We start from the raw sequence: 22,102 nt of genomic DNA, 5'->3' as shown, positions 1-22,102 counted from the left end.
TATTCTCAAATTTTTATATATTTTTTGTTGTTTTTAGACAGATTTTTTTTACTGGTATTAGTAAAAGAGGCTTTAGTTGGCATTTGAAATATGTTATTGCCTGAAGTATCTTAAAAATAAAATGGTTACAGCACTTTATTGGGGACCAATTATTAAATTCTCCATGACAGAGTTTAAAGAAATAGTATTATTCAGATATCAAAAAATGTAAAATCATTTTAAACAGTAAGATAGACGTCTTCTATTAGAGTGATATGGATTTGTGGAAATTATGTAGTAGAAATGATCTCTTACTGTTATCCTCACCATCAGAAAGGGATTCAATGTTTAGTTTCTTTCATTCTCAATTGCATATGATGAAACATGCCACGCAGTTTCTTTTTTTCTTTTCTTTTTTTTTTAAATATATTTTATTGATTTTTTTTACAGAGCAGAAGAGAGAGGAGGGATAGAGAGTTAGAAACATCGATGAGAGAGAAACATCGATCAGCTGCCTCTTGCACGCCCCCTACTGGGGATGTGCCCGCAACTAAGGTACATGCCCTTGACCGGAATCGAACCTGGGACCCTTGAGTCCGCAGGCCGACGCTCTATCCACTGAGCCAAACCGGTTTTGGCAGCCACGCAGTTTCTAACAGTAAACAAGGTACTGCTGGTGATGATCATTGGTCTGAAAAAGTGCTGACATATGGGGAAATAAGGAGGACAAAGGAACTGATCTGAGAGAGTCCTAGTGGAGTTGCCAATGTTGCAAATGTTTGGTGAGTGAGAGACAGTTTTTCTGAGAGTTATAGGACACTAATGCAGGTTAATTGGTTTTCGATGGTCTTGCCTGAGGCTTCCAGAGTTGTGCCTCTGGTTACAGAGCCGGTTACACACCATGGTAGGAGAGCCTGGATCCAAAGGCAGTGTAAGTGACCATGCAGGTCAGTCAATAGCTGACACTATCAATGCACATGCACACTAGCCTGTGTGCACTGAGAGCTTCCTCAGGCCCTCTGGAAATTGTCAGTGCACCCTTTGGGGAGGGCTGGATTTTGTAGGCCTGTCATTCCGAGAACACAAAGTCCCTATACAGAAAAGCTGCAAATCAATAGATGATTAAAGACTATGTTAGGAAAATAAGGAATAAACAAACACTTTCCTTCTCTCAAAACAACTGAGGAGCAAGAAGAAGGAAGAAGTGGTGAGAAAGCATTTGTCTTTCTTGTCTCACTCAGAGCTATTGGGACCATATATCTAGTCTTTATGGAAAGATGAGGGAGACTAAAATATGCTGACATTTTAAATAGACATTAAGTCTTATCATAAACTAATATATCTAAATAATTAAAATGATATAAGTAGTTATTGGAAGCAGACTGAAATACCAATAAAGGAGACTATTATTTATCAGAAAAAATGGTTTCACAGAGCATAGTTGATAATTAATATTGCAAAAATAAGACAGAAAGGTATTTATAACTCAATAAATAGAAATTTTGCAACATATTTATTTTGCTTTATGTATATACAGACACCCGTATATGTATATATGGATATGGGGATAATTAACTCTTTTTGTACCTTTCTAATCCTTAAATTTTTTTATAGATATTAGGATATACATATAAGAAATTTTAATTTAATACATAAATATTTATTTACTTCATTCATATTTGTGATAAAACTAACATAATAATTGGCTATTATTCTGCTTTTATATCATTGGTACTTGCAACACTGTAATACAGGACATCACTCTCCTAATGTACAACATGTCTAATTGTCCTTCACACCACAAGTGGATTTGCCATGGAGACATCTGACCGGAGCAAGGGTACAAGATTTTAAAAGCTTTAAAACCCCATAGATTTTGTTAGTTTTCTCATCATCTCCAAGGTCATAATTATTCAGAAACTTGAGAAATGTATTACCTAAGGGATTGATAGAGATCATATAGCCTACTCACTTTAATATTAAAAGGTGTACTTTCTTGTAAAATTAAAAACTTTCACAAAGACTAAAAGCAACAGAAGAGATGTATTCAGGCAAAGTTATTAAAAATGCCCTACAGCTATGAACTGTAAGATTGGAAGTTTGGAATCTGATGGGAATTAAATGTGTCACTTCACACTCTACTGCAGTATTCAAAAGTTTTACATTTTTAATGTTAAAACAAAGCCAAGCCTAAAACTTTAAATTTGAATGTCAGTAGAAGACATTTTAAATCATTTATTACAATGTGTAATTTCAGAATTTTATCTAAAGCAAGACAAACCTTTCAAATAAAACCATTTTCAGCTAATTTATTATTAAAATATTGTTTTAACCAGAGTTTATCATGAAAGATAAGCTACTTTGTTTTACATTAAATTATCATTACTCCTTTAAAAATATATTCTTCCATCTTGAATTTTCCCTGGTAACACTAGTGTAGGGAGCTATAGTGATGCAAATATATTGTTAAAAAGTTTTTTTCTTTTTATACATTATGCAGTCTACAAGTATTTTCTGATTATCCACTAGTTCCATGAACCACTCAGAGTGCTGTGAGTGTGGCAGTGGGAAAAAAAAATCCCATTTTTTTTGTACATACAACTGGAGAGAAATTGATAATAACCAAATAAATGACATGCCAAGTACCATTAAGTGATGTGAATGTGACTAAAGGAAATTAAGAAGTTAGAAAATAAAAAGGATGGGTGATGATAAAACCAGGGCCAGTTTTAGAAACATTTGACCTATGCTGTCACACATGGCTCCACATTCAGAAGGACCTTGTGTTTAGTTTAATGCTCTGCTTTCACTGTCTTGAAATTCTTAATGCTTTTTGAATAAGGAGACACATATTTTAATTTTGCTTTGGGCTTCACGTGTTATATAGCCAGTGCCAGGTGAGATAATATTAGACTAGAGGCTGGATGCATGAAATTCTCCACCTCTGCCACCTCTGCTGAGGCCCCGCCCACTGTGGCTTTGTCCAGAAGGATGTCCGGTCTAATTAACATATTGCATTTTTATTATTATAGATAGTGTGGCTCAGGGAAGGCATATCTGAGAGAAACTTAAGAAATATTGGCATATTCATTGCATCCGTATCTTCCCTAATGATTACAGGAAGAATGTTTCATAGGGAATAACAAATGTAACATCCTGTAAAAATTGGAGGAATAACAGAAATGTTAGTAGGGTTGAAGGAGAGAGAACTTGGTAGGGTCTTGGAAGCAGGGAGTAGGGCAGATCTTGGCCAGGGAGTATGGCCTCTTCAAAGTACGGACTTCGTGTTTTAGCTTGAGTGAGACAGTAACTTTTGAAGAATTTTGAGAAGAGTAGCATGATCTGAAATACTTTTGAGAATTGGTTTAGATGTGCAAGGAGACTAATTCACTAATCTAGACAAGAGTTGATATGTAGAGAGTAAACTATAATGGGAAAAGTGTAGACTAGAGACAAGGTAAGAGTCGGTCTAAGGAAGATGAAAAGTTAGAATAGAGAAACAGTTGAAGCTCAGTTTCTGCAATCATCCTGTGGAAATTCCCAAACTGCCCTGGACACATCTAGTGAGAGTATATTTCTGAATGTCTTTATTGTTTTTGGGGTGAAATGAGATATAATCATGAGGTCTTATATACTGACCATTTCTCTTTAATGCCATGCTTGCCTAAGTCTCTTAACAACGTTATTGCTTGGACCTCCGTTTCCCCCCCCTCCCCTAAAAAAGGAAGCAAAAAAGTCCAGATTTGTAACCCTCAATTTAGACCTACATAACCAAAATTGTTGGGATTGCAGGAACTCATTCTTCTAAACAAAACATTTTCCTTCATATAATTACTAGAGGCCCAGTGCTTGAAATTTGTGCAGGGAGGGGGGCGTCCCTCAGCCAGCCTGCACCCTCTCCAATCCAGGACCCCTAGGGAGATGTCCTACTGCCGGCAGGGATCAGGCCTAAACCGGCAGTCAGATATCCCTCTCACAATCCGGGATCACTGGCTCCTAACTGCTTGCTTGCCTGCCTGCCTGATTGCCCCTAACCAACTCTGCCTGCCAGCCTGATGCCCCTAACTGCTTCCCTGCTGGCCTGATCTCCCCTAACTGCCCTCCCATGCTGGCCTGATTGCCCCCTAATGGCCCTCCCCTGCTGGCCTGATCACCCTTAACTGCCTCTGCCTCTGGCCCTGCCACTGTGGTTTTGTCTGGAAGGACGTCCAGAAAATGTCTGGTCTAATTAGCATATTACCCTTTAATTAGTATAGATTTTGGAGAATTTTTTGAAAATCATTAGGCCACTTAAGTCAGGTCCTCTTTTTTTTTTTTTTTTTTTTTTTAATCTTTATTGTTGAGAGTATTACATAGTCCCCCCATTTCCCCATTGACCCCTTCTGGCCTGCTCCTGGCCCCCCATCCCATAAGGCCTCTTTTTGGATGCCCTAGTCCATTTCATTGATTTATGTGTCTGTCCTTATGCCAACACCACACTGCCTCAATTACTGTAGCTTTATAAAAATTCTTGAAATCAATATGTACAAATCAAATTTGACTTTCATTTTCAAAATTGTTTTTTAGGTCATTTACCATTTTATATAAATCTTAAAGTAAACCTTTTAATTTATCCAAAATACTTATTAGGATATTGATGGTATTATACTACATCTATGGAAAAACTTTGAGAGGATTGCAATCATAACAATATATTTAGTTCTCCAATCCATGATCTCAGTATTTAGGACTTCTTTAAATGTGATTGCAATATTTAATATGTTCCATTATATAGCTTTTGCACATTTTGTCTTAACTTTATTCCTCTGTCTTTTTAAATGATATTGTGAATGGGGCCTTCAAAATATATTTTAATTATTTATTTCTAATATATAGTTAATAGATAGAATTATATTGACCTTATGTCTTGCTATTTTAAATGGATTTAATCTAATAAAAAGGTGATAATATCTGGAATGCTTTTATTTTTATCTTTAACTAAATCTGACATGGATGTGTTGGTCATTTCTTTTTAAAACCTTGGGTATCTATTTATTTTCCTTGTTGTGAAACATCAATCTAAATATCAAGATAAGAGTGAACAAAAGATATATTTAAAGACATATTTAGGAAGTTACACATTAGTGTTAATTCATATTATGTGTGCAGTCACACAATGAGAATCCATAGAAATAGAAAATTATACAAGCATTGATTAAAACTTATAGAATAATTATTGTGACAAAGATGTAGGATATTAAAATTGTAGATAACTCAAGTTAATAATTTTTATTAGCAACTGATTATTAATTGCATGAAATATTATTATAAGAAGACATCAAAGTCTGTGCCCATGGGAAAAAAACTCCATGCAAATTAGAATTTGTTTGCCTGGCATGCAGAGGAGAAAGTAAATGAACACAATATTGGATATTTCAGAAATACTAGTAGAATGCAATAATTTAATGTGATCACTAGGTAGATTTTGCGATCTATGGAAGCTGGGAAATGGAGCCAACGTCACTGACCATTTTCAGTTTTGGCTGCTGTATAAAGTGGTCCAAATTGTTATATATGATACATAATATTCTCTACTGTTTGTGGCATATTAAATGACATGCTTTTATTTCTGAATGGAAATATGAATGACTTGATAGCTTTCCTAATGGATTATATTTTTCAAAATCTTTTTAAGTTGATAGGGTAAACTGAATTCTTGACTTGGACTTCATAACATGTTAAAAGAAAAGAAATAAAATTATTCCAGTCTGATTTTATTCCTAACTGAATGTTAGGATTACTCATTTTTTGAACAAAGAATGGTGGGAAGGGAATGCTACTCACATTAAAAGATTTTTATATATGTATACTACAATATATCTACACTAATAATAGACAAATACGTAAATTGACCATACTTCTGCGACTCCCACAGCCAATCAGGAGTGAGTATGCAAATTAACTAGACCAAGATGGCTGGCCTGTGGACAGCATGCACGTGCTCAGGCGCTGAGCAGGTGGGGGCAGGGTGGGATGCCCACCTGCCTTCCACGTAGCCGGGGTGATGCGGTAGGAGTCCCTGGACCCCACCCGCTTCGAGCCTGTGGCCAGCGTGTGTGTGCGCTGGCGCCGAGTGGCCCAGGTCCCAGGGATGCCACTGGAGTGTCTGGTCCTGTCAGCCTGGCCTGGGGGTGGCTGGAGTTCACAGTCCACTTGGTTTGTGCAGCCCCTGGACTGGAAGCGGAAACCAAGAACTCAGGAAGCACCAGAAATTCTGGGAATCCGTAGTTCTGGTGGCAGCCCCTGCACTGGAAGCGGAAGCGCAGAGCACAGGGAGCACCAGGAATGCTGGGAATCATAGTTCTGGTGGCCGACGCTGTGGGATCTCCTAGACCAGCTGTGGGCAAACTATGGCCCGCGGGCTGGATCTGGCCCGTTCGGCTGTTCTATCTGGCCCGTGGAGCCGAAAGAGCGGAGGGTTCTCTTGCTCTCCCCTCCGCTCCTTCACCAGCAGCAGTGTTAACATGGCAACGTCGGGAAACACAGCCGCAGCTCCTTCTTCTGAGTGGGCGGATTTATATCCACCCATTCAGTAGAAGGAACAACCTCTCAATCTTCCAGAGGCTCCTTGTAATGCCCGCGGACGCATCCCCCGACATCACCCTGGGAATGCGTAGACATGTTATCGTGGTGATGTAGGGACACACACCCCTGGAGAGCACAGTATCAGAGCATTAGCTAAAAAGGAGACCAACAACACTGTTCCCACTGAAGTTGATGTTTTAAAGACCAAAAGCCTTTCAACCCAGTCTACATTGCCATCTACATCTACGTCCCGGGCATAATTTGGAAGTTGCACTAAAGAAAATGTTTAATTTACTGTTTACACATTTTGTTCTTTTCTATTTGTTTTAGTTTTAAATTATTTTATTATATTTAAATTTAGTTTGAAAGGCTTTTGTACCTTTCCTTTGTTAGGCAATTTTATTTTGCCTTTGCCATCTTCAATATAAGGTATGTTATTGTGCTATGATTCCTCCATTTTTTGAAGTTTCAAATTATAATAATTAGTGTTTACATTCTTCTTGTTAAAATGTTTGAAATGAATAAAACTATTGAAATAAAATAAATAAAAGACCGTACCCTTTTATGTAATGATGTTTACTTTGAATTTATATTAGTTCACACAAACACTCCATCCATGCTTTTGTTCCGGCCCTCCGGTCCAGTTTAAGAACCCATTATGGCCCTCGAGTCAAAAAGTTTGCCCACCCCTGTCCTAGACACTAGAGAAAAGTGAGCCTGGAGCAACTTACTGTTGTAGGTGGGGGATGGAGGGAAAGCAAAGGTGAGAGACATAAGTAAAGTCACAGTGTCGAGGAAAAATTAAAGGGAAGATATCCTGCAACTTCTAGGAAATCTCCACCAATGGAGCAAAGAAAAAAAAAATACCTCTATTATTCTGTGAGCACCAAACCAAACTGGGTTGGGGTCTCAGACAATTCGCTCATATGATTGCAAAGACAGACAGAAACTCCTGGAATGGAGAGGGCTTCCCTGAGGGCTCCCAGATTAGAGAGGGTGCAGGTGGGGCTGAGGGACCCACCCCCTGTGCATGAATCTTCGTGCACTGGGCCTCTAGTTATACTATAATATAAAAGTAGAATGTATTAATATATATCTATTATAATTCCCACAATTTCTGATATGCAGACAGTGATAACTCTTTTGTATTCTGGGTTTTGCTTTGAAAAAAAATTATTTATTTTTACTTATTGAGGACACTGATTAACAACATTATACAAATTTAAGGTATACAGTATTATAACTCAATATCTGCATACTTTATTGTTTATCAGGCAACCACAGTAGCTTCTTAAAAAATATATTTTTATTGATTTCAGAGAGGAAGAGAGAGGGAGATAGAAACATCAATGACGAGAGAGAATCATTAATCAGCTGCCTCCTGCATGCCCATATTGGGGATCAAGCCTGCAACCCAGGCATGTGCCCTAACCGGGAATTGAGCATGACCTCCTGGTCCATAGGTCAATGCTCAACCACTGAGCTATGGCAGCCTGGCACAGTAGCTTTTTGTGTGCTGCTAAATTAAATTTAGTAGGAAGAAACAACTGAGCCTATAAGTGTTTAGTAGTCATCTGCATTGAAACAAAATATCAAAGAGACTAGGGCCCAGTTTGAAAAAGTGCAAGATCAGAGTGCCAGCACGGTCTGGTTCTAATGAAAGTTTTCTTGCTTATAGATGACCAAATTATTGCTATGCCCTCAACAAGTAATAAAACTGTGAAAAAAATAAATTGGATGTTACTTAGAAATTATCTATAAATTTGAACCCATTTATTTAAATAGCAATTATCCTATCAATTACTAGCAGAAAGCTAATATTATTTTATAAGAAATTTAATTGAATTATAAAATAAATATATCTTATAAAGGAAGCATTAGATTATATAAAAGGCATTCCATTTTTGTATATTTATGTTAAATTATACACCTTTTTCGTAAGTGAATACAAAGCAGCAGCTGCCTTCTGACATTTAAACAGGTTTTCTTTTACTTTCATGATTTTTCTACTTTCAGTTGCTGCACTATTCTATTTTACATGAAATGAACAAAATATACTGTGTAGTGATGATTTTTAAAGCAAGATTACAGCCTAAAAATCAAATATGTTTAATGAATATGATCATCAAATTAATTAAGTAATTTATTCTTAAAAAAAAAAGATAACATGTTTTCTTCCCTCACTACATTTACCAAGTATTGCTATGCTCATGTTTGGAATAGACAAATATGATATCCCCTGTGAATTTAATCTGATCAGTCACACAAAACAAATTTATTTTTAAAATTTGCAGTCACTTTTCTCATTTAATGGCTGGTAATAATGGCTAAGATGTTTGCTTGTTAATATTTTTTTCTGGTTAATGAGTGTTTCTAACTATTTTTAGTACATTTCTCAATCATATCTTAAAAATTCAGGCTAAATTTATTCTCAGAAAAATGATTTTCTAAGCATAATTTAAAAGTGTTGGCACGTAGATTAAAAAAACTGACTTAATTGACTTGGCTGATATATGTACATACAATCTAGTAAAATGATTCCTGCTCTGATTAATTCTGTGTAGATTCTAGATACCTGGTACTTGATTGACCTAACAGAACAATCATATTTTCTTTCTTCTGGGTGGTCCTATAAAATCATGCTAAACTGAATTAATTTCTTATAATTATGTACATTATCCTATCTAATAAAAGAGTAATATGCAAATTGACCATACCTCCGCTACACCCACCAGCCAATCATGAGTGAGTATGCAAATTAACCCAACCAAGATGGCGGTTGATTTGCATATCCAGGAGTAGAGTGAAGACTGAAGACAGCATAGAAGGAAGCCAAGTGTTGCAGAAGGGAGCGAAGCTGCGGAGAAGCAAGCAAGTGGGGCTGTGGAGAAGGAAGGGAAGCAGGCGGGGCTGTGGAGAAGGGAGGGAAGCAGGAGGGACTGCGGAGAAGGGAGGGAAGCAGGCGGGGCGGGGGAGAAGGGAGGGAAGCAGACGGCCTCAGGAAGCCCTATTGCAGAAATCTTCCTCCAACGGGCCTCTAGTAGTTAATAATAGACAGTTTAGATAATAATGAAACAGTATTCCCTTTATAGAAATGTTGTGTCATTATATCACTTACCCAAAGTATGGATGAGGTGTATTAATGAGTATTTACATTTTATATTTTGAATATAAGTTATATCTTAACAGAGCTGAGTAAACATACATATCTCCAGATATTTAACAGTGAAATGAGATGATGCCATGTCTTACTGAATAGAGGAGTAATTGATCCATTCTATAGAAGATTTGAACTGAAATATGATTTTAGATTGACTGTAAACACATGAATGATCTAATTGTTGTATTTTATGGAATTAGAGGTAATTTAACCCAAGACAGAGAATACTTACTTTTGAAAAAACTTGGGACATATAAATATATTTATACATATGTTTATCTTAGATTTTTGTATATAGATGTAGATACAGTATAGATATATACACACTAGAGGCCCGGTGCATGAAATTCGTGCATGGGGGTGTATGTCCCTCAGGCCAGCCTGCACCCTCTCAATCTGGGACCTCGAGAGGGATGTCTGACTGTTCGTTTAGGCCCGATTCTACTAGGATCCTACCAAGATTGGGCCTAAACAGGCAGTTGGACATCCCTCTCACAATCCAGGACTGCTGGCTCCCAACTGCTCTCCTGCCTGCCTTCCTGATTGCTCCTAACCACTTCTGCCTGCCAGCCTCATCACCCCCTAACCACTCCCCTGCCAGCCTGATTGATGCCTAACTGCTTCCCTGCCAGCCTGATTGCCCCTAACTGCTCTCCCCTGCAGGCCTGGTCCCCCCCAACTGCTCTCCCTTGCAGGCCTGGGTCTCCCCCAACTGCCCTTCCCTGCAGGCCCAGTCATCCCCAACTTCCCTCCTCTGCCAGCCTGGTCACCCCTAACTGCCCTCCCCTGCAGGCTTAATTGCCCCCAACTACCCTCCCTTGCAAGCCTGCTCCCTCCCAACTGCTCTCCCCTGCTGGCCATCTTGTGGCAGTCATCTTGTGTCCACATGGGGGCAGCCATCTTGTGTGTTGGAGTGACTGTCAATGTGCATATTATTCTTTTATTAGATAGGATAGATAGGATAGAGGCCTGGTACATGGGTGGGGGCTGGCTGGTTTGCCCTGAAGGGTGTCCCCGATCAGAGTGGGGGTTCTCTTGGGATGTGGGGTGGCCTGGGCGAGGGGCCTGTGGTGGTTTGCAGGCTTGCCATGCCACCCGATGACCCAAGCGGAGGCCCTGGTATCTGTGATTTATTTATCTTCTATAACTGAGACTTTGTAGCCTTGAGCAGAGGCCAGGGCAGGCCATGGCAGGTGGAAAGCTTGGCTTCCTCAATCGCCGGGGAAACCCAAGCCTCTTGCTCTCTTCAGCTCCGTGGCTGCCGCCATTTTTGTTGGGATTTATTTATCTTCTATAATTGAAACTTTTTAGCCTTGAGTGGAGTCCAGGGTCGGCCAGGGTGTGCGGGAAGCTTGGCTTCCTCCATTGCTGGGGAAACCCAAGCCTCCTGCTCACTCCGTGGCCGCAGCCATCTTGGTTGGGTTAATTTGCATACTTGCTCCTGATTGGCTGGTGGGTGTGGCTTGTGGGTGTAGTAGAGGTACAGTCAATTTGCATATTACTCTTTTATTAGATAGGATAAACAAATAGATACATATTCCTTCTTCCATGCAGAGATGAAATATTTTCATGTGTGCATATGTATACCCACACATACATACATATGTATATACATATCTTAATTTAGAAGAGGCATTGAACCATATGAATGTGTGTATGCATGTATATATGTATACACATACAAATATTTATATGTATGTGTATGCATATTTCATTTATGTTTGATACATTTACATATATATGAAACAGTGTATGTAAAATATATCGGTGATGCAGTTCACAGTTTTCTACTTACTCTACATTTTGACACAAAGTTCTGTAAAACCATCTGAAAGGATTATGGGCAAGAAGGAGATAGATGATTTAAAGCGAGTCTTCCCACATTTTGCTTCAAAGGGAAGATTTCCACAATAATTTATATCTTCAAGTAACTTACAATTTATTTTGGTTAAGTTATTCTGCTGCTTTTTAAAAATATGTTTTTATTTATTTCAGAGAGGAAGGAAGAGGGAGAGAGATAGAAACATCCTATATAATAAAAGCCTCACATGCAAATTGACCGTCACTCCAACACACAAGATGGCTGCCTCCATGTGGTCAAAGATCCTACCCCCATGTGGACATAAGATGGCCGCCACAAGATGGCCAGCAGGAGAGGGCAGTTGGGAGGGACCAGGCCTGCAAGGGAGGGCAGTTAGGGGTGATCAAGCCTGCAGGGGAGGGCAGTTAGGGGTGACCAGGCTGGCAGGGGATGGTAGTTGGGAGAGATAAGGTCTGCAGGGGAGGGCAGTTGGGAAGGATCAGGCCTTTAGGAGAGGGCAGTTGGGGGTGACCAGGCTGGCAAGGGAGGGCAGTTAGGGGCAATCAGTCCAGCAGGGGAGCAGTTAGGCGTCAATCAGGCTGTCAGGGGAATTATTAGGGGGTGATCAGGCTGGCAGGCAGAAGCAGTTAGGGGCAATCAGGTAGGCAGGCAGGCAGGTGAGCTATTGGGAGCCAGCAGTCCTGGATTGTGAGATGGATGTCCGACTGTCCTTTTAGGCCTGATTCCAGTGGGATCGGGCCTAAAAGGGCAGTGGGATATCCCTCGAGGGGTCCCAGATTGGAGAGAGTGCAGGCTAGGCTGAGGGACACGCCCCCCCCTCCCCATGTACGAATTTCATGCACCGGGCCTCTAGTCAATGATGAGAGAGAATCATTGATCAGCTGCCTCCTGTAAGTCCTACACTGGGGTTTGAGCCTGCAACCTGAGCATGTGCCCTGACTGGGAATCAAACCATGACCTCCTGGTTCATAAGTGGATGCTCAACCACTGAGCCACACCACCTGGGCTATTCTGCTGCTTTAAAAAATGTAAAACCCCTGGGTTGTATGGAAAATAAAATAAATATACTCAAATTTTATTCCTGGGGTGCCCATTCATTGTCATAAGTCTTAGAGAAAAGCTGGAGTGATAAAATGCTTATTTATCCAGATTGTCTTAAAAGATCAAATATAATCACAGTCATCCTTAAATTCTACTCTTTCATTTACCATGATCAGTTGGTTCCCAAGTTGGCTACCCTTCTTGAATATCTTTTTCACCAATTCTTTCCATTCATGCTCTGTGTCACAAATTAATTTATATACAGTATGTTAAGCAACCAGTTATGACCATCCTTTTCTGCTTTTGCCATGATATTGCCAAATTATTCTAATAGCCTGTGACAAATATTCATAAATTAATCCTCCATTGTGCTAAAATATCCAATATGCAAATCTGTTCATACATTCTATTTAAAATCTTCTAAGACACCTCATTGACTATATTATAATATTATTTGGTATGGCATATGAAATATGAAACCTTTCATTTTGTGATCCCTTAACATACAACTTCAGCTCTGTCAATGTTTCATGTACTCTAATTCACCCAAACATTTTATTTTATTATTTTTAAAAATTTATCTTTATTGTTAAAAGTATTACAGGTGTTCTGCTTTTTTCCCCCATTGGCTTCCTCCACATCTCTCCCGCCCCTTCTCCAGGCCTTCACCACACTATTGTCTGTCCATGGATTATGCATATATCCATATAAGTTCTTTGGTTAATCTCTTCCCACACTCCCCCTCCCCACGCCCCTAACCCCCTAAATTTGTCAGTCTGTTGCATGCTTCAATGCCTCTGGATCTATTTTGTTCAACTGTTTATTTTATTAGATTCCATATATAAGTGAGATCATGTGATACTTGTCTTTCTCTGACTGGCTTATTTCACTTAGCATAATACTCTCAGGTCCTTTCATGTTGTCTCAAAGGATAAGAGACCCCTCTTTTTTATAGCTGCATAAATGACTGTGATCCTTTAACATCACCACCTGTATGAACATTTTCATCCTTGTTTCTTTAGAGCTGCCAAATGAGCAATGTTAGTTATCTGTGAAGATATACTTCAAATGTCACTGATTTATGAAATTCCTCCCCCCATTTTCTACACTATTAGACTATCTCTACATTTTAATCACATCGCAGTGGTATTTTTATATTGAATCATAATAATTTTAAAATACGATATGTTAAGCACCTAGTTATAGCCATCCCTTTCTGCTTAAGAACTTGGCCTGATTCATCCTTTTTTAAAAATATATTTTTATTGATTTCAGAGAGGAAGGGAGAAGGAGAGATAAAAACATCAATGATGAGAGAGAATCATTGATTGGTTGCCTCCTGCATTCCCTGCACTGGGGATCAAGCCTGCAACCCGGGCATGTGCCCTTGACCAGAATTGAAGCAGGGACCCTTCAGTCCACAGGCCAACACTGAGCCAAACTGGGTAGGGCCTGATTCATCCTTGAATACTCAAAGCAGGACAACATTGCTTGCAAATTTTCTGTTGAAATTGCATATTTTAGTAAAGAAAGAGATAATTAATTCTTGTAAATGTGCTCTGATATTTATAAAATTTAATTATATTTACCTAGGGAGTGTGCATACATGTATGCCAATATAATTTTATTATGCATTCTAGATTTTTGTTAGTTTTTAATACTTCAATGAGCTTTCTCTATCAAATATCTTTCAATTTTTCTAAAATGTCTAAGCTACAATATTATTTTCCTTTTAATGGTCTTAGATATTAAAATGTTAATATCCATTATGTCTCCAGATAATGTTTTTTATTTGTCTATTACAGTTAGCAAGACATTTACTTTTTTTTTTATCAAATACTTAATTGAGAAGTTGTCACTTGCTTTCGAGTATTAAACTCATTATCATTTGCCGTTAAGAGGATCTCTGAAATGCTTCAAATATATCATCACATCATTTAGTAGTACCCTGATTATGCACCTTTCAATGCTCATTTAAAAGAATGTTACATTAAACTAAATTGACATTTTTCTGACATAAGAGCCACAAGTTGTATTATTGACTGATTAGATATAAAGAAGACATATCTCTGGTGTCACTTCCTGTATCACAAAAAGATTAACTTGATTAATTAGAAAAATCCTATCTACATTGCAAAAACTGACATTGTATTTATTTTCCGTAAAGAGAGATTTGTAATGCAGTTTCAAAAATGATAAAACACATCAGCTTATGGTAAATAAATATTTTCATTTCACTTCTCAAATGTTTATCTCATTAATTGCACACACACACACTGTGTGCTAAATTTATTCATTATACATAAAACAAAAATCACTACAAAAAAGCATTTAGAGGGCAAAAAGCATAATGCAAAATTTTAAATATGTTCTTGTGATAATACAATACCCAAATAATATAAATTTTAATTATTTTAATTGATAGTTTGTTTTATATTATATTGTGTGGTTAAATAGAATTTTTATAAGAATACATTGATTGTCTATATATTGAAAGAAATCACTTGGGTGAATTTGCCATTAAACTGTTATAGTAACAGAAATATGAATCTCTTGTGCTCTATTTGTGCATTATGTTATTTAATGATTAGGAATCAATGAAGGGTGAATGTATACGACATAAAAATTACAGTCTACTTTATAAGATATATTTATAAAGCAACTCTTCAATAACATTCTGAGACTATATGTTGTTACTGCAAAGACCCTTGGTAGCCTCTTTCACACAAAGAGGCCATTCATGACATCACTAACTAGACTATGCAGCGATAGTCATTATCACACCTTTTTGCTTTTATTCACCTGCCCTAGATAATCTATGACAAAGGAAATTAGTTATTATAATTATATCAAAAGTATGGTTATCTTATTATGGAAAAATTATTGTCTATGAATAAGGATATGATAGTTTCAACCCCTATTTTGTAGTCTTGATTTATCTGGAATGTGGGTCATTCATCAGATACAATATACACTGTATTGAAAATTTATGAAGGACAAAAACTAGAAATTGTCCTAATTGTAGACGATCTACAGTGACCTTTTGAACAAAGTTATTTAATACGTAATTTAAATGTCACAGTACAATTGATTGTCACTTTTTAGGTCTATTTTATTTGTTTTGTTTTAGCTTTTAGGTTACAAAAATGTCTATCAATAAATATATTGCATTTCTTAATTTTCAAGCTGAAATGGTTTTGTGTTGAGTAATAACCGAAAGAATTCAACAGAACTATTAATATATTAAAGCACTTTAAACATTCTTTTAATTAATATTTATAGAATACCTATTATGAGTTAGGCATTTTCTAATAATTTATAATTATGGTAAGAATATAACACTTTTGATTTCAAGATGTTGCCTGATTATGAGGAGGTTAAAAGCAATGACTCAGTCCTGGCTGGGTGGTCCAGTTGGTTGGAACATCATCTCATACAACAAAAAATAAAAAAAAGATTGCAGGTTCAATTCCTGGTCAGGCACATACCTAGATTGCAGGTTCAATCCCCCGTTGGGGAACATATGGGAGGCAAGAGATTGATGTTTCTCTCACACATCAATGTCTCTCTCTCTCTCTCTGTCTGTCTCACTGTCTCTAAAATGAATAAACACATCCTTGAGTGTGGATAAAAAAATAATAAATAGATAAATAAATAATAAATGACACAGCTGTAATTTAGTGTGATAGCTGACATAAACCCGTGGTATAAAATAATGTGTCATCAAGGCATTGAGGAAAGAGTGTTTAATTCTGTATCTGGGAGTATTTAGAAAAGATTTTGGTGGTGTTGAACTGGGTCAGAAATACTTAGCTCAGAAGAAAAAAGGGGGAGCTGACTTAGGTAGAAAGAAAACATCAATCTGTCAAATGAAAAAATAAACTTCTTTAAATAAGACAATAGATCATTCTCTAAATATTTGTATACCTCATTCATGATAAAGAAAACATAAGTTTCTCCAGTATTTAAATATATTTGAAAAATTTTAAAAGTCTAAGGAGTTCATTATAATCATGGTTAAGATTATTGATTCACTAAATATTTAAACCCATTAAACAAAAGTGTACACACAATATTACAATGAATACAAGTCGGTAAACTTGTGGTAACATAATTTAACTATCATGGATTTGATTCAATAAATATACTAATTTTTGCTTTATTTTTATGGAGCTCAGTGTATTTTGTTGTATATTTTTGGTTTTTATTTTTTTGTATTCCTAGTTCTAGATTTCCACAAAGCAAAAATAAAACAAAATGAAAATAGGAGACAATGTGGAATGAGATTTTTTTTTTTCCACTTTTGCTACATTTTAATAGTAGGTTTTTTGAGGGAGAATTTTTTAGGTCTTGTCAGCGACATCAAACAAAAGGTCCTGAGTCCTGCAGGGTACAGAGTGCTGCCCCGCACCTCAGTTTACATGACATGGAGAAAGTGCGGTTCTTGCCCCTTGAGGAGCTTACAGTCTGGGGGGCTGACAACTCACAGTCTAAGAGTTGAGTGAACAACAAAGTTATTTAAGGCAATTCCTCATCCCCTCCAGCTATTGTAGACGAAACCACTTTGAAATTAATCTAATCAAGATGAGAGACAAGACTAAATCTGGCTGAGAATTCTTTCAGGCTCCTAAATTTCTGACATCCATCTCAGTAAACAGAATTGACCCAACAGACAACTGAAAAACTAGATCTCTTGAAGTGCAAGGGCTGGGACAACTTAATTGTGGTTACTTATTTTAAAAAGCAAGCAAACTGAACAGTTTGACAGGTTATTACACTAGTTTAAAAAGAGGCCAAGTACTGCACCACATTCCCCTGGTGCTAGCACTGGTCATTGAAAGTAGTGATATTAAAATGTGGGCTCTACATCTAACCCACAGAAAGCCCACCCCAGATTTAATGTTCTGTGTATCAAATAGGCTCCTCGTGTATACTATGAAAGTTTTATTTATGCCCCATTAAGTAAAAAATAATGTAAATAGTTAGATTATAACAAGCTAATGACCTGCATATTTCCATATGGATGAATGGTGATGTATCTAAACAGGAAATAAATGGCAATCCTATCTACCTATGTAAAAGGAAAAAAATAGAGTATCTCCAAATCTCGCATACTCATTGCTATAAGAGGTATGCAGGTTTCCAGGTTTCACAATCAGTTGTCAGAAAACAGCAGTTATTCCTGCAGAATCTCGTTAGCACCTGACTCAAATTATTTTTAGATTACATGATTTAGAAGACATTATTAACCCATCTAAAAATTGGTAATTATTCTGAGATGGTCCCTCGTTAACCCTAGAATCACCATCGGAAAGAATAACAATATGATGCAGAAGAACAGCAAATCAACATGACTAAAAATATGCTCACTTTCAAAAACAATCTGGACATCTGGAAAAATCACAGCTACAACCTGGGAACACTCCCATAAGGATACTGATCTGGCCAAGGCACCCTTTAAGCAGGAAAAAGATGAAATCAGGTGAACTTAGGCCACCTTCGAGGAGTAGCCTAGAAGTTTACTTCTTGGACAGCATAACTGGTCCAAACTCTCCAAAGCAGTTTCATACTATCCACCCACATTGGCCCCAAGTTTGACATTAATTAAAAAAAACAAGAGAGCATAGTGGAGCAGAAGGGAACAGACATATAAACTAGTACATTCTTATTGCTGTAATAAGTTTGAAGATGAGTACATCCTACCCACAGCAGTGTTGTCCCAGGAAGCAGGGCAGTAGTGGTCAATTAGAAAAGAGAATACTAACTACACGATCAATAGAAAAGTAAAAATATGTTTCAAACCCTACAATAAGCCTGTATCAAAAGGAGTCTTACATGTCAGTGAGGTGCTGGACACGGGTTCTGTGTTACAGCTTTGCAGGTACTCCCTCTGGCCCACTGGCCTGGCACGGCCTGCTTCCTGCCTGCTGAAGGGAGAGGATTCTGCACAGAGCTACGATGTTTCTAGTGAGTGGCAAAATTCACAGAAGTTCCAGGTTATTCATGTCAGGGTCATCCTTGTGGGAAGTTTGATGTAGGTGAAGATAAAGTGGTTTATTGGTCAATAATTGCAATTTCTTTCTTTTAAAATCAGCGGGTTTCTTGTATATCTATTACAATAGGCCCAGGTTTAATTTCATCCATCTCCATGAAAGTGAAACACTTGGTACTGGTAAACCTTTTTTTAGGCTTGTAGTGTTTGAATTCAAAGAAGATAGCTGCACCTTTGGTTAATTTTTCAACATGCTTCTGGAGCTCAATGTCCCCATTAAAATGAACATATGTATCTTCTTAAAGCCACAGACGTATCTTGCACAGGAGTTAAATCTATGCCATTCAGATCCTTTATATTGACTGTGATATAGAGATCTTTCAGACAGATCTTCTCAATTCTGATAGTTAGTAACGTCATTCCTGGTTCTGATGGCAACCTTGGTAATAAAATACCGGGAACTCTAGCAGAAAATGAATCAGGAGACCCTGCTCCAGCACCACCCTCTTCTTCATCTTCTTCAAATTCCAAATTCTCATCTTCGTCAGGTGCTAAAATTCTTCTTAAGGGGACAGGCTGAACATCAAATGGGAATTCTTTATTATCTCTACTAGAGGCCCGGTGCATGGAATTCGTGCACTGGGGGGGGGGGGTGTCCCTCAGCCCAGCCTGCACCCTCTTCAATCTGGGACCCCTTGAGGGATGTCCGACTGCCAGTTTAGGCCCGATCCCCTAGGGATCTCACAATCCGGGACTGCTGGCTCCCAACCGCTCGCCTGCCTGCCAGCCTGATAACCCCCTAACCACTCCCCTGCCAGCCTGATTGATGCCTCACTGCTCCCCTGCCAGCCCAATTGCCCCCAACTGCTCTCCCCTGCTGGCCCGGTCACCCCTAACTGTCCTCCCCTGCCAGCCTGGTCACCCCCAACTGCCCACCCTGCAGTCCTGGTCCCCCCCCAAATGCCCTCCCCTGTAGGCCTGGTCACCCTCCTGCCCTCTCCTGCAGGCCTGGTCCCCCCCCAACTGCCCTTTCCTGCCCACCTGGTTGCCCTCAACTGTCCTCCCCTGCAGGCCTGGTCCTCCCCAACTGCCCTTTCCTGCAGGCCTGTTTACCCTAACTGCCCTCCCCTGCCACCTGGTTGACCCTAACTGCTCACCCCTGCAGGCCTGGTCACCCCTAACTGCCCTCCCCTGCTGGCCCGGTTACCCCTAACTGCCCTTTTCTGCAGGCCTGATTGCCCCTAACTGCCCTCCTCTGCCAGCCTGGTCATCCGTAACTGCCCTCCTTTACTGGCCTGGTCACTCCCAACTCCCCTTCCCCTCCCTGCCCTCTTGTGGCAGCCATCTTTGACCACATGGGGGAGGCCATCTTGTGTGAGGGCATGATTACAATTTGCATATTACCTCTTTATTATATAAAATATATAAAAGCCAAGTGACCCAAGCACTGTAATGACTGGAACAACCATAACAATTGGTTGCTTTGACATGCATTGCGGCCCCAATCACCCCCGCCCTCCCCCCCCCCGATCAGGGCGGGGCTGGTGGCCAACCTCCCACATCCCCTCACCCTAGTGGGCCCAGCCCCTATAGGTCCCAATCAGGGTGGGCAGGCTGGGTCCCACCTGTTCATGAATTTGTGCACCAGGCCTCTAGTAGGTAAGAATGTTCTTGAGGGTTGGCTCTAGCTTCTTCAGATCCTCCTTAAATTCTTCTTGGGACTGTGTAGACTGTAAAGCTTCACTTCGTAATTCCAAGCATGTTGCAATTTTGCCTATGGTTTTCTTTAGTTCTTCTGTGAATTCAGGATTATTGTGTTGAGCTTGGGCCTCTTTTTGCAGATGTTTTGCTAATATCTGATACTCTTCTATTGCCTCCACCAGCTGGCCCAGGAGTCGAAGTCGGCACCTCTCCTAAAACTGGTGCCCCAGCGCTGCAGCAGACTCCGACATGACCGGTCCCACCCTCACGCCCCTGCCCCGGCGAGGCCGGGCTCTAGGGAGCCATCCTCCCCGGGCCAGGCCCTGACATTAACAGGGCCACTGCCTCCACCTACCAAGGAGCTGCCCGAGATTTATTCTTAATAAGATCTTGTTCCATTCACAGGTACTTGCTGCTTCTTTATAATTTATTTATTTTTTCTTTATTGATTAAGGTATTACATATGTGTCCTTATCACCTCATTGCCCCCACAACCCCCGTCCCCGCTTGTGCCCTCATCCCCTAGTGTCTGTGTCCACTGGTTAGGCTTATATGCATGCATACAAGTCCTTTGGTTGATCTCTCCCCCTTCCCCCCACCCTCCCCTGCCTTCCCTCTGAGGTTTGATGGTCTGATCGATGATTCTCTGTACTTGCTTCTTTTAAAAAAATGTTTTTATTGATTTTTAGAGAGAGGAAGAGATTGATATTTCTCTCTCTCTCTCTCTCTCTCTCTCTCTCTCTCTCTCTCCTCTCTATTTATCTCTCTTTCTTTCCCTCCCTTCCTCTCTCTGAAATCAACAAAAACATTAAAAAATAAAGACAAAATAATAGGAAAGGAGTAAAGGGAACGCCAGACATTATAGGCATGTACCTTGCAAAACACTGGGGAAGGACACTGGACAAGGGGAAAATAGACTCCTGCCCAGTAAAGTTGGGGAGACTAGTGAAGGTGCTGGCTGTCAATCACACCTGGGGACAAAGGTGGTTAGCAAGAATGGGCATGGCCACTGCAGGCCTGTGAAAATTTGGAATACTTAACCTCCTAAACAAAGAGGTTCACTCTCTTGTGCTCTAGGCTCTCTTGGGACTCATGTGACTTTGGGCTTGTGGGGTTCTTTTGCTCCTGCTTCCCTGCATGCACCCACATGGTCCAAGGCCATGCACACCCCCCACACACAATGGACTAATGGACTGCAGCTAGCCTAATGCAGTACTGGACTCTGCTCCTGTATGGAACAGAAATTCCGAGCATGGCTTTGCTTTTAGCTTTACTGAATCTTCAGCTACACTTCTTCTATGACTGGACTAAGGAAAAAGGGGCTTTGGAAACACAGGGATTTAATTCCACCCAAATAAAAATCACTCAGCTCAGCCAGTGTGGCTCAGTGGTTGAGCGTTGTCCCATGAACCAGGAGGTCATGGTTCGATTCCCAGTCAGGGCACATGCCCGGGTTTCGGGCTCAATTCCCAGTAGGGGGCATGCAGGAGGCAGCTAATTGATGATTCTTATCATTGATGTTTCTATCTCTCTCTTCCTCTTTCTAAAACCAATAAAAATATATAAATATATTTTAAAGAAGATATACTATAATTTGATTTATAAGTACTTCCTAAATAAACTGAACCTTAAGGATATTCGTCACATAGTTTATCAGAAGTGATATGTTTTGACATTTTAAATGAAGGGAATATTATAGGCAAAGAGTGTAAAGTATAATGTTTATAAAGATTAGCAAATATTTGCTAATATGAGTCAGTATGAGTAACTAATAAAAGGCTTTCTTCAGTAATATTTTCATCCACTTACATGAGTATAATGCTGAAATGCATATATACTTTAG

General features: G+C 39.2%; 1 pseudogene across 1 annotated transcript; it reads right to left on the bottom strand.

The window, feature by feature from the left end:
• Nucleotides 1-18,547: 18,547 nt before the first annotated feature.
• LOC308244042 (axin interactor, dorsalization-associated protein-like) lies at nt 18,548-20,658 on the bottom strand (annotated as a pseudogene). Its single transcript has 3 exons — nt 20,615-20,658; nt 20,218-20,501; nt 18,548-19,165 (listed from the first exon to the last, which is right to left on the bottom strand). The product of its transcript is annotated as an axin interactor, dorsalization-associated protein-like (transcript).
• Nucleotides 20,659-22,102: the final 1,444 nt, after the last annotated feature.

Source organism: Plecotus auritus, assembly GCF_963455305.1.
Source record: "Plecotus auritus genome assembly, chromosome: 3".
NCBI lineage: Eukaryota > Metazoa > Chordata > Mammalia > Chiroptera > Vespertilionidae > Plecotus > Plecotus auritus.
The sequence above is the reverse complement of the archived record's forward strand: the minus strand, read 5'-3'. Positions and strand labels throughout refer to the sequence as shown.